This window comes from Ochotona princeps, chromosome 15, assembly GCF_030435755.1.
Source record: "Ochotona princeps isolate mOchPri1 chromosome 15, mOchPri1.hap1, whole genome shotgun sequence".
NCBI classification, from domain to species: Eukaryota; Metazoa; Chordata; class Mammalia; order Lagomorpha; family Ochotonidae; genus Ochotona; species Ochotona princeps.
This window is the reverse complement of record NC_080846.1, coordinates 47,128,333-47,141,328: the sequence shown is the minus strand read 5'-3', so window position 1 is coordinate 47,141,328 and position 12,996 is coordinate 47,128,333. Positions and strand designations below refer to the sequence as shown.

Genomic DNA, 12,996 nt, shown 5'->3' with positions numbered 1-12,996 from the left:
ATTTAGTAGCATGTTACTTAACTTCATGGTGGTGTTAATATTTTTCTTCCTGCTGATTACGTTTTGTGGCTTTTCACTTAAGGGGATGTAGAATAAAAGTGTGATGGAGACTGTCATATCCAGATGTGAGGATACAATGCAGTATGCATCTCTAGTTCCAAAGATGGACTCCCAATGAAACTGTTTGTTGTATCTTTTCAGTAGGATGCTGGACTCTCTGCCATTGTCCATGCCCACAATGATGGACATATGACTGTGTATGGGCAACCACACCACAGTTATATAGGGGAACTCAGTGAGGGGAGAGGGAAACGGGGAGGGGATGAGGGAAATCCCACAATCTATGGAACTGTATCATAAAATGATAATACAGAAGTAAAATTTTAAAAAATCACATCTTAAACATATTTTTTGAAAGGCAGAGTTACCAAGAGAAGGAAAACAGAGATGAGAGAGATCTTCCATCTACTGTTGACTCTCCAAATAGCCACAGTGCATAGCACTGAGCTGATCTGCAGCTGGGAGCCAGCAGTTTCTCCTAGGCCTCCTACATGGGTGCAGGGATCTAGACAGTTGAGTCACCCCCCGCTGCTTCCTCAGGCCCTAAGCAGCAAGCTTGACGAAAAGTGGACCAGCCAGAGCATGGACTAATGGCCATATGGGATGCCAGCACCAACCAGAAGTCCAGCTACTACACAATGGTGCCGGCCCCAGTTATCACACTTTAAGATAAAGAAAAATTCAGCTCCCTAGTTACACTGGCAGTGTTTCAAGTGCATAGAATCATGTGTAACCACCATCACTTGCAGTCCTGTTAGTCAATACTTACTGCAAACGTGTTAGAGCTGTCCCTTACCTTTCTGCATTGTCAGTCAAAAGCAAAAAGGCAAAAGGAACTTTTGGTTTTCTTTGTACCTACAGAGGCTCTGGATCAACCTTCTTAATTTGGTGGTTGCGGGCCATAGATGTTAATCAGTGTTACAGGTGGATCATGAGACGAGAGCTGATGTTGGAAGGAGTCCTTGATCTGCTATGTGAGAGCTGGGCAAAGGAAACCCCGGGCTGGACGAAGCCTGACCTAAGCTGACCCAGACGGATCCGTTCCTGCAGCCAATGGGACCACTGCAGACAAGGCGGCGGAAACCCATTGGGTGGGGTGGCTCTCAAAGATTTGGTTGTTAATAAATAAGGGAATAACCAGAGTCCTAAAATTTAAAAAAAAATTATGCAAGGATTTTAAAAATTTTTTCTGTCAGTTTTTTTTTTTTTCTCCCAGATACTGACATAAAACAGGGAGAGCCTTGAAGACACATAAGGGGAAGGGAGGGTAGCGGGAGCTGTTCTCGGAGACAGTAGTGAGATGTTTCTTGAGATACTAATCTCCCTTCTTACACTATCTGGTGGGTGGAATTCAAAGAGAAAGCTAGTTAAAAGAGTTTCTAGATGGGATAAATGAAAAGAATTGCAAGTTGGAAGAAAGGAGTCTAAAGTGTTTTTACTACTCCTGGACAAATGCATGATGGGTATAATCCACAGGCAACAATGTAAATATTTGACATGAAAGAGGCAGTCATTTAGAGTAATAATATCAGTGATTTTGCATGACCTGAAGAGACCTGATGTTAATAAACCTTCACAGTACATAAAGGCTTAAGGCATGAAGGGGAACAATGCTAGTTTCAGCCCTCAATCCACTGAAAATTAAGTAGATAGATATCATTTCCATATGTCACAGATATGGAACATAATCCCTGAATGTAAGCACCTTCAAATTAGAATTCCTCCATCGGAGACTTTTTGAAAAAAAAAGTCAGATACACAGAGGAAGAATCTTCCACCTGATGATTCGCTCCCCAAGCAGCCGCAGTAGCCAGATCTGTGCCAATTCAAAGCCAGGAGCCTCTTCCAGGTCTCCCACGTGGGTGCAGGGTCCCAAGGCTTTGGGCCATCCTCCATTGTTTTCCCAAGCCACAAGCAGGGAGCAGGATGGGAAGTGGAGCAGCCAAGATTAGAACTGGTGGCCATATGGGATCCCTGTGCGTGCAAGGTGAGGACTTTAGCTACTAGGCTACTGTGCCAGACCCCTCCCTTGGAGACTTTTATGACAACTTTGGATAATTAGTAGTTAACATGTGTGTAAATAATTTGTTTAATATGTAAATTAATTCAACTTTTATTGTCTGTTGTAATTTAGGTAGACCTTTTAGTAAATGCCATAGTGAGTATTATCTCAAAGCTTGACCAAGATGAAGATAAGGTCCAGTGAGGTGCACAACACATATAGTGAATGACGGAGCTGAGCCTAGAAATCACGTCTTCTGAGTCTCTCATTTGCCCTCTGCTCTCCACAATTAAATGTGTACATATTTAAAGCTGTATCAAGTGTCAAAATTACTATTTGAACAGATGTGAAACTTGTCTAGAGTTTATGGAAAGTTACCTTTAAATGTATACTCCCAAGTTATTTGGAAATACCTATTCTAGAAACACGAGCATAATTTAAAAGCTCTCCTACATCACTATTAATATGTAATGACAATTTTTTAGGACAACATAATGCACTGAAAAGATACTTATTTTGCCAATTGCATATTGGATGGAGTCTGTTTCACACATTTTTACATTTCTACACTTCCTGTTGGATTTTCTATTTTCTGGTGTAGTGTTTAGAATCTGCATATTTGTATGGAAACGGTTCTGAATTCTTGTGTTAAACGTATTATGTGAAACATCAGGTTTTTATACAGATTTCACAACATTTTTTAACAATTTTAAAGGCAGATTTAGATATACAATGAGTTGATCCCAAGATGCGCAATATAATTTGCTTAATCTCACAAAATGAAGTTTCTTTTTAGCCAAATAGTTAGAGAACTTCTCCAGAGTGTTCATGTCCTTAGTACTGTGTGGAGAACAGATCTCTTTTCTTGTTTCGTGTGTTTATCATTATTTTCCATGATAGTTTTGTAAGTATACGGATTCCTCATCCCTCTCCCTCTCCCTCCTTTATTCCCCATATTCTGCTCCCACCATTTGACCCCATACCATCACAGAAGCATAATCCTTAAATAGCAGAAAAACTTTTATGAATAAAGTATTTCAATGTATTGTAGGTATAGGCAGGGTAGACCACCTGGTATCATACTGTCAGGATATGTTTAACTTTCATTATGACACCTTTTATCAGGAGTGGAGATGCATACTGCAATGTAACTTTACATCCCAGTGTGCTAGTCTCATTATACAGTCCATTCATGGCAATGTATATGTATATACTTACCTACCTATGTATCTATTTTGTTCTTTGCATGAAGGCTATCTTAAATCAGACAAAATAGGATATTGGTCTTTTTGGGACTGGTTTGGTTCACTAAGCATAATGGTCTGTAGCTGGGACCAGTTTGTTGCTAATAATAGAATTACATAGAGAAGATGTCCTACAGTTTCTTCATCCAGTGATTTGAATGGGCATCTGAGTTGTGTCTATCTCTTCACTATTATGGATTGTGCTGTCACAAATACAGAGCTGCAGGTTGCAGATCTTACTTCATTTGGATATATTCTTGGGAGTGGGAAAGCTGGGTAGCATTGTAAGTAGATCAGTCCTCAGTTGTCGGGTACTTCCCATACTGCCTTCCCCAGTGGCTGCACTAGTCTATACCCCACATGGTCAGCAATGAATGAGAGATGAAGAAGCTGAAGGAGGACGTGGGGATGAAATCCTCCCAAGAAATTAGGCCTGGGTTTGCAGAAGGGGGTGTCCAGGAAGCAGCGGCAGGAGGGAAGGCAGAGTAAGAAGCCTTGCGAGAGAAGGTACAAGCTACTGTGATGTGCGCGAGAGCGAGGAACATCACACAACTCTAGAGCTGAGTTACAAACCCTGTCCATTCTTTGAGGGAGGAAAGATGGGAATCCCTATTTAATGACTTTGCTCAGTTTTTCCATTCGAATACTGCAGATAATTGTCTTCAGAAGATAAAATCATTCTTCTCTACTTTTTCTCCACTGTCTCATCTCAGTTGTGTCCCATGACTATTGCCTCAACGCCGTCTTCCATTGGCTGTTGTCTATATCCTCAGAACACGGTATCATTCTTGGCACTAGTGACTGTGAGGGCTTTGTCTTCAGTCTTTAATACCAGACACACGAAGTCTGTGTACGCAATACATAGCTGGTACCTAAAGGAATGAATAATATGTGCATGAACGTATTAGGTACTAGCCTTCTGCTTCATCCTCCTCAAAGCAATTAAAGCCAGATCCTAACCTACTGAATTATTTCCAACAATTTCTCACAGTTTTGGCTTACTTGATTCATGTATGAATCAACAGATATTTGCTGAAACCTCAACATCACCCTGTCTTTGTGATAGATGGAAGGGGTACAGAATTACTGTCCCCAGAGAGCTCACATTCCTAATGGAACGCAGACATAACAACCAGCATCTCCAGGCACTGCTATAATTTATGCAATGGAGAATGCAGCAGAGGCGGTATGAAGGAGAAACAAGACTCAGAACTCCTGGGGCAGTCAGGGGAGGCATCACTAAGGAGGCAGTCCCTAAACGGGCATTTGAAGACGCTTTCCGAGCATGTCCATGAGAAGGAGAGACATTCTTACAAGCGAGAGCAATGAGCCTGAGACAGGAAAGCATACTGCGGAGTCAACATGTAATGCTAGGGAATGTGGCTAGAGGAAAGCCTTTCATGAGGGGCCTTGGTCTGTTAAGTCTGCATTTGATCCTGAAGACCATAAGCCATCACTGTAGGATTCTTAGCAAAGAAGGTCTCTATGCATATGTGAAAGAATTATTCTGACAGTGAGGCAGGGGTTGGGTTAGGAGATGTCCCCGAGGATAGGAGACCTGTGAGTTGTTTCAGGATTGATTTGGGCCTGAAGGAAGATTTTGGAGTGATAATCATGTGGGAAAGAAAAAAATGAAAAAAAAGTGAATGAGGAAAGAGAGTTTGACAGATTTCCTGTTTCGGAAATTTGGGTGATGTTTTAATTTCTTGGGTTGTCAGAGTAAGTACCATATGGGATAGCTTAAAACAACAAAACATTTTTTCACATCTCTGCTGAGGGCTCTATATTCACAATCAAGGTATCATCAGGGGCATGCTGGCTATGAAACCTACAGGGGAGAGTCCTTCCTTGCCTGGTCCTACTGTCTCCTGACAACTGTCAAGGCCACCACTCCTCGGCTTGCCTCTGGATCATCCTGTCCTTTGCCATTGTTGCCAGACAGCAATTTACTGGTGTGTGTATGTTTCCAGAATTCATTCCTCTAAGTGTCCCTTACCTCTTCCCAGAAAGAAACCCAACATATCGTGTTAAGCACCTTCTATTCTAGTATGATCTTACTTTAACTGGGTGCATTGGTGATGACTCTTTCCAAATGAGATCATGAGTTAGTGAAAGCTAGGATTCCAACATAAATGTCAAGGAGGGACAAAATTCAACCCATTGAGCATACAAAGCAGGGAGCTGATTGCTCAAGTGGAGGGATAGAAATGAAGAAAATGTGCTTACTTTTTGACACATTAAATTTTAAGGTATCTATAGCCTATGTATGACAGGCTGGATAAACATCATGGATTAAATGGAAACAAAGTTCAGGGGTCTGGATGGAGACATCCACATGGGTACCATGACAATTGGTGCTACTAGAATTGATGAGGTGATGTGTGTTTAAAAATAACCTGTACTTGAGTAATGGGGGACTATCACAGAATCGGGGAGACCTCATTGTGTAAAGGAGAGCAAGAAAAACATGTCCAAGGAGTCATGATGGAAACAGGCCAACTGAGTAATCAAGAAGATGCCCAAGTGGATTCAATCTGAGGAAAACATTATGCTGCGTCACATAATGAGGCAGGAGTTAGAACATGGCAAGGATAATCCCACTGATGAAGTCATTACCGTATATTCGTTCACATTTGATTCTCCTTCGCCTGGTTGTAATCAGAGATTCTAGTAGGTGTCAAAATTGCTGCTCACTCCTCCAGTTCTATTTACAAATATGCCTCTCAACTGTCCTAACAAAAATCCCGCATGCTAATTTGCCTGAGCCAGTCACTGTGGCCAAAGGAAAGGGGATAATTTATGTAGGTGTAGGTCACATGCCTAGACTAGAGTTTGGAATGCGTGAGTGGGGCTAAGTTCAGCACAACTCAAAGTGAAGAAGTGGCTGCTTAAAACCAAAACAGTTGTTCTTGCCAGAAAACAGGAGGACAAAACTCAGGTAAGAAAGCAATTAATTTCCACCTCAAAATCCAAAGGAAGAGAAAGTTTCAAAAAAAAAAAAAAGAGGCGCATCTGTGCAACTGGAGTGTCACTGTTGACTTTCCCCAAAGCCCAGGGCAGTATTCGAGGCAGCAGTGAAGCTGAAGCAGGTGAGCGTTCTAAGACTGGCGAAATGAACGATGTGCAGGAGCCAAGACTCTAAGTGAGAAGGGAGAAAGGTAGCTAGAAGGTGAGTTGGTTATTTGCTTAACCCATGGAAGAGACTTAAGTTGGTTTGTGTGCTGATGCGCACACCCAGCACAGCACTGACACGTGAGGGAGAGACGAGCTGTGGTGATCATGAGAGCCATCACATTCCTCAGCATCATCATCCCCCAGAGGTCAGTGTTGTCACCCTGGAGCCTGTGCCTGTGACTGAGGTATGGCTCTTGTGGGGAGATCATCTTGGATAAGCTAGGAGAATCTCACACCCACACAGCGTTTTCGTAAGAGGGGTCTGGAGAATGTGTGAGAAAGAGGATGCTAGACTTCAGGCTTTGAGGATGAAGAAGAAACAGAGCAAAGAATGCAGATGGCTGTTGAAGCTGGAAAAGGCAAGGAGAGCATGTCCAGGGAGTTCACAGCAGACCTTCCAGTGGGCTCACTGGTAGACTTCTGGCATCCAGAACTGTAGAGTCATAAGCTCGTGGTTTTTTTTTTAAGATTTATTTTATTTTTATCACAAAGTCAGATATACTGAGAGGAGGAGAGACAGAGAGGAAGTGGAGCTGCCGGGACCAGAACCAGCGGCCATATGGGATCAAGGCGAGGACCTTAGCCACTAGGCCACGCTGCCGAGCCCAGCTCGTGTTGTTTTAAACATGATGGTTATAGTGATTAGTTACAGCAGCTCTAGAAGTGGGTTTCTTAAATTTACAGATGAAACTTTGGACATGTGCACTTTACACAGAATGGTCTCATCTCTTGCTGAGCAACCAGATTGAGGTGCACATGTAGGGATAACAGAGGATGTATATATTTGCTACCTGGTCATATATATGCACGGTATATAAATATGCACTATGTGTGTATGTTTATAGTCCAATATATTACATCACAGTACAAAGTAGGCTTTGTGTTTCTTTAAGAGATGTTCAAATTTCATTCTTCCCAATTTTATAAGTTTTTTTAATCAAATTTCAGCATTTTACTTAAACATTATAGAACTGGGAGGACTTGTATAAAGATCTAAGACTCTACGAATAGTTAGATATCTATGAAGTCAAAAATAAAATCATCCTGATGATTGCAAGTAGGGTTGCCATAGTTAAAATGATGTGTAAGTGCACCAAAGTTCAGGGAAAGCTGATCGATTTCCTCTTTTCTTATTACTTGGAATCACAGAATCCTTGGAATCCTTATTAAATGGAATAGTTTCTACTGTGAGAACATGCTTTTATGAAGTACAAACAAAATTGTCTTGTTGCCCTTTTTTAATCTCAGAGCTTAGATTGTGTGGCATCATTTTCTTGCTTCGAAGGTCACTTTTCAGCTTAGGAGCACGGCTGTGTGAGCTCTCCTGTGCCCCCACCACCACCTTTTTGGAAGTAGAAAAACAGCATAACTTTGTGTTATAGCTTAATTCTATCGCAAAATTTGAGACTGACCTGGGTTGTGTGATTCACTGGTGTCCAGTCATTCTATGCTGTGGAGATAGCAATTCTAGGAGCCAGCCTCTCTTCCACCTGAAAAATTTGCAGGTGAGTGTTTATTTTGTTAGGATGCTGCCTCTTTCCCCATGGAACTTACAGCATAAAACTAACATCAGCTAAACTGCAGCATGAAAAGCAATTGGCAGAAGCCACTGACATTTCCTGGGTTTTATTATTTACTATGGACCGAAGCATCGTGATATTCACTTGTACCATTTCATAGATAATTGCACCATTGTGAATTCCTACAACAAGTAGCTATACATTCAAATTGTGCCCCTATTCAATAGATGAAAATTATGTGAACAGATCCACTTTTAGAGCTGGCGGACCCAATTGTAGCTTGGAAATACTCTGACAAGTGTTTCTGCTCCAAATGAGAAGCTGGCACAGTAGCCTCATTATTTCTCTTATGGCCCACATAATCTAAGTGTTTATTGCTTGGTTTTGTAATTTTTGTCTAGAGCTCATTCTCCCTCTAAACTGATGATCTTGTACAGCTTAGCTGTTGTGGGTTGAAGATTTCCCCCTATCTTCCAGTAATAATAACTGTTATCACCTTGGAAAAGAACTCTCATTTCCATGTTTTGAAAGCTTACTATGTGCCCAGAATATATACATTATCCCTTTGTCATTCATGCCACGTTAGGGACAGTGTGAGGTGAATATTACCAAATCCATTTTACAGATGATGAAATGGAGGCTCGTGAAGTGCAACATCTTGCCCAAGGCCATAAAGCTCATAAATTCAGAGAAGCACTGAGAATCAATCAGAATTCTTTAGCCCTGGCTAGACATTGCCTTTCAAAGAGAATAAATAATGAACGCATGGCTGACTTCTTGAAGTTTGTTGGTATCATTTTTAACATAGGAATAAATGTTCCTCCTTTTACATAGTGATTCAAGTATGGAGTTCATTAGCATTTCTTTAACATGTAAAAATATAGTCAAGGGTTTTCTTGTTGAAGGGGGTAGTTCAGTCTTTGCCTACTTTTACCAAGGATCCAATGTAATGCTTGTGATGGAAGATGATTTAGAAAAAAACTGGACAAGAGTAGTCATAAATGCTTGGGTATGCTACAGAATTGGATCATTTACTAGCCATTTTAAAGGGCGAACTCCCGGGCTTTACGTTCCTGTAAGTGATCAAGCTAACAGCAGGTGTGGCGTTATGATCAGATTTATAGTGCTGTTGTAAATCAGCCTGTACTCAGAGTAAGACGCTCATAAGTGACATTTAGTATCCTATGGCCACCATCTTACAGTTTGTGTTTTTCAAGTGAAGTCTAGTGACATTTGAGCAAGTGTTGGCTTTGAGCCTTGCACCCAAACAGGCTTGCTTGTTGCAGATGGGTTCTTGACCACTGGCATCTCTACTCATGAGTGGTTGGGGAAGCCTTGGTGCAGATCCAGGGCTCAGAGTACGCTCACAGGTTGAATTATGAGAAAACCACCAGGCCTGTGTATCTGTGCATTTGCTTGCTAAATATCCTAGGACTAAGCAAAATTTGCAGTTAGCAAGTTAAAAAAAAATAATAGCATGATAGAGGTTTTATGTGGTAAAGTGGTTAAGATACAGCATGAGACATCCAATACTGGGGTGTCTGGTTCAGCCTGACAAGCCAGCCTTCCAAGCTCACACCAATGCACCCTGGGTGGGAGGAGACCCAGATTGAGTTCTGGGCCCAGGGTTAGGCCTCGTCCAGTTTTACCTAATGAGGTCATTTGAGGAGTGAACCTGTAGATGGAAGATCTTTATAATTATCTCTTTCTTCCTGTCTCTGCCTTTCAAATAAACTGAAAATAAATACAAAATTAGATCAGAGAGCATCATTACAGGCAAAGATATATTACAGAAGGAAGACAATAGTATATTATTTTTATTTTATGACACAGTTTCATAGGCTCTGGGATTTCCCTTAACCCCTCCCCAAGCCCTGCCCCCATCTTGATTTCCTCTATATTATTACAATAGTATTGTTCATAAACAGTCATAATTCCATCATTGCGGGCATAGACCATACAGAGCCCAGCATCTTATTGTCAAGATAAATTTAATAGTTTCATTGAGAGTCCTTCTCTGATCCAAAAGTAGAGATTGCAGATTATGATCCCCTCAAATGAAAAGCCACAATACAAAATCAACAGGAAGAAAAATGGAAATTTACAACATCATGAAGTTAACTAACATGCTACTGATGACCAATGTGTTAGAAAATGCAAGTTCTTAACCAAATCTTATAACTACTTCATTGACATCTCAATTTTAGTTTATACATAACTGCTGTAAACCTTAAAATTCTTGTAGGGTACTATTTGGCTGTCTCCAGTCTCTCTCTCTCATATATATAGATATCTATATATAGATATCTATATATACACACACTTACACACACATATATATGCTGTTTATAGTGTTCAAGCAATATTTTACTGAATTTTGTGAATTTTAGGATATTCCTAACAGGCTTATAAATTAAACAAGCCATATATTAACGATGGAGGAGCAGAACAGTTTTAGGAGGAGTACTCAGAGAAATCTTCAATATCTTAGTGAGGAATAACTAATCTGTGCATCCTACCTAGTGAGGTATATGAGAGTCTAAGCTGACTTTTTCCTGTCGGTTCTAAGCTTTCCTTATTTGTCTGTCTATCTGATCTAATTTTGGGGGCTCCAGAGCAACCGTGATGGTCAGTGCAAGAGAATGGGGGGCCAAAGTGGGAACCAAGTAAGGACCAGAGAAAGCTCCTCTCCTGAGTCCAGAAGGAAGCTTACTATTCTTCCATCTGAGGACTGCCCAGGGCTCCTGGCTGTTATTCCACAATGAGTCAGGAGAGCAGAAAAATCTTCCACTTTCTTACGGTGTGTGAGCAAGATGTGAAATATAATCTATCAAGATGGTAACAGGTAATTTATAGATAGCAAACTCAATACTCCATTAGACATTAGCAAAAACTATAAAGACATACAGTGGGAACCAAGAGCAATCCTAAAAGCCTCTTAACAGGAGGTCATATGTAAAGAGCAGGGGGGGGTCCCCAGAGTTGAACGGGAGGACAGGAGGAGGTTTGTATCCTAATCCCGGAGACCCCCGGTAACCTCCAAAATGTTTTTGCCACAGAAGCAGTGGATGCCTCATCAAGGACTATCAGTATGGGCACCAAGGACTATGTCCGAACTGTCAAGGAGGTCACAGGGAATTAGAGTGCCCTCGTAGGCCGAGAACTCTGAGGTCAACCATTCCCTATTGGATCTCCCACATGGGATGGAAGAAGCCTAGAACCCTCCTCACAGGGTCTAATGACATCAGAATAATACTTTTTATAAAAAAAAAAAACCCAGGTATTTATTCAAAGAGACTCAAGCTTTTTTTAAGGTCATAATCTTGTTGCTTTTTTGAGGGATAATTTCAGTCTCTTAGAGGGAAATCAGAAGGGACATTCATAAAGGTCAAGGAAAATGCAAGTGATTAAAAAAACTGCATGGCTTATAAACTTTGTACCAACATAAACAACTTTTAATTCCATTTTCCATGAACCTTTTGAAGCATCTCTATATGACTGACAAAACTTACAAGTGTCTCAATTTTAGTTTGTTAGTCCATGTTTTGATAGAAATTGGCTATGTGCTAATTAATGTTCGTTTCTTAGCTTCTCTCAGCCATGTTCTGGCCCATTATAAGTTGCCAAGGATAGCCTGGCCATGAGAAATCCCAGGTGATCCTCTTCTCTCATCACTGAAGGGCTGACTGTGCGTGCAGTATCTACAAGGACTGCAAGGATTCTTAGACACAGTCTGGCCAAAGATAGTCTCAAATTTCCATTTCTTCCACCAAACTGTGAAAAGAATTACATACTGATTGTGTTAAATGCCTAAGAATGTTGGGTTATTTTAAAAGCAGTATTAATTAAATGTTCTAAAATAGTATATAGTATATAAAATAAAATAGTATATAAGATTGTATCTGGAAACCAGATATTCCCCTGCTGTAATAGCAGAGTTAAGTTGTTATGATAGACAGCTCAGAAATGTTGGAATATTCACTATCTGACCCTTTATAAAAACAGTCCATGAGTTGTTGGTCTTGTGTCTGAAGAGGTGATTGTTCTTTCATCAAATACTCTCATTTAGACTTGATGACACTCTGTAAGATAAACCATAATATGTTGGACAATAGAGTCTTGATTTTTCCAGACAAATGTGCTTTTGAATTTTAGTCTTTTCTCATTTCTATGGCTAAAGGAAGTTGTTTAGCAAAGACACAAGAGGAAATCTATTGAGATTCCTGTTACCCTGCAGTTGATCATAACATAGTAGTATTAATAATTATGGTAACTGCAAGAACATTGAGCTATTTATAGTCAATGTGCTAAATGTTATATGTACTTTACCTGATTTAATGCACTAAGCACTCAAGGAGAAAGGAATTGTTATTTGGCTTTAATGATGAGCACACAAACTGAGAGGTGAATCACTTCCCAATATTGCTAGAGAAATGGGAAGGCTAGACTGATTCAATTCCCTTGATTGCTGGATGGCAGTGTGGCATCATCTCTGAGGGCAGAGGACATGGTGCCTAATATGACTCTTTACCAATGCCCTGAGCATCCCTTCTTGAAGCTAAAGGACTTTCAGAATTGAATAGTTTTTTTTTTTTTTTTTTAAGATTTAAATGTAGGGAACAAGCAAAACATGATCATTTGAGAATGTAGCCCAGCAGCGTAGCCTAGCGGCTAAAGTCCTCGCCTTGAAAGCCCCGGGATCCCATATGGGCGCCGGTTCTAATCCCGGCAGCTCCACTTCCCATCCAGCTCCCTGCTTGTGGCCTGGGAAAGCAGTTGAGGACGGCCCAATGCTTTGGGACCCTGCACCCGCGTGGGAGACCCGGAAGAGGTTCCAGGTTCCCGGCTTCAGATAGGCGCAGCACCGGCCGTTGTGGCTCACTTGGGGAGTGAATCATTGGACGGAAGATCTTCCTCTCTGTCTCTCCTCCTCTCTGAATATCTGACTTTGTAATAAAATGAATAAATCTTTAAAAAAAGAGAATGTAAACAACTT

At 40.9% G+C, this 12,996-nt stretch overlaps 2 long non-coding RNA genes across 3 annotated transcripts in view; one reads left to right on the top strand and one right to left on the bottom strand.

Moving 5' to 3' along the window:
- LOC131482068 (uncharacterized) overlaps positions 1–12,996 on the top strand; it is a 436,522-nt gene that overhangs the window by 391,480 nt on the left and 32,046 nt on the right. The gene's annotated exons all lie outside the window — the stretch shown is intronic.
- LOC131482067 (uncharacterized) lies at positions 4,046–10,828 on the bottom strand. The gene is made up of 5 exons (XR_009246742.1): positions 10,714–10,828; positions 9,650–9,734; positions 7,893–7,970; positions 5,365–5,494; positions 4,046–4,178 (listed from the first exon to the last, which is right to left on the bottom strand). It is a non-coding gene; the product is annotated as an uncharacterized LOC131482067 (long non-coding RNA).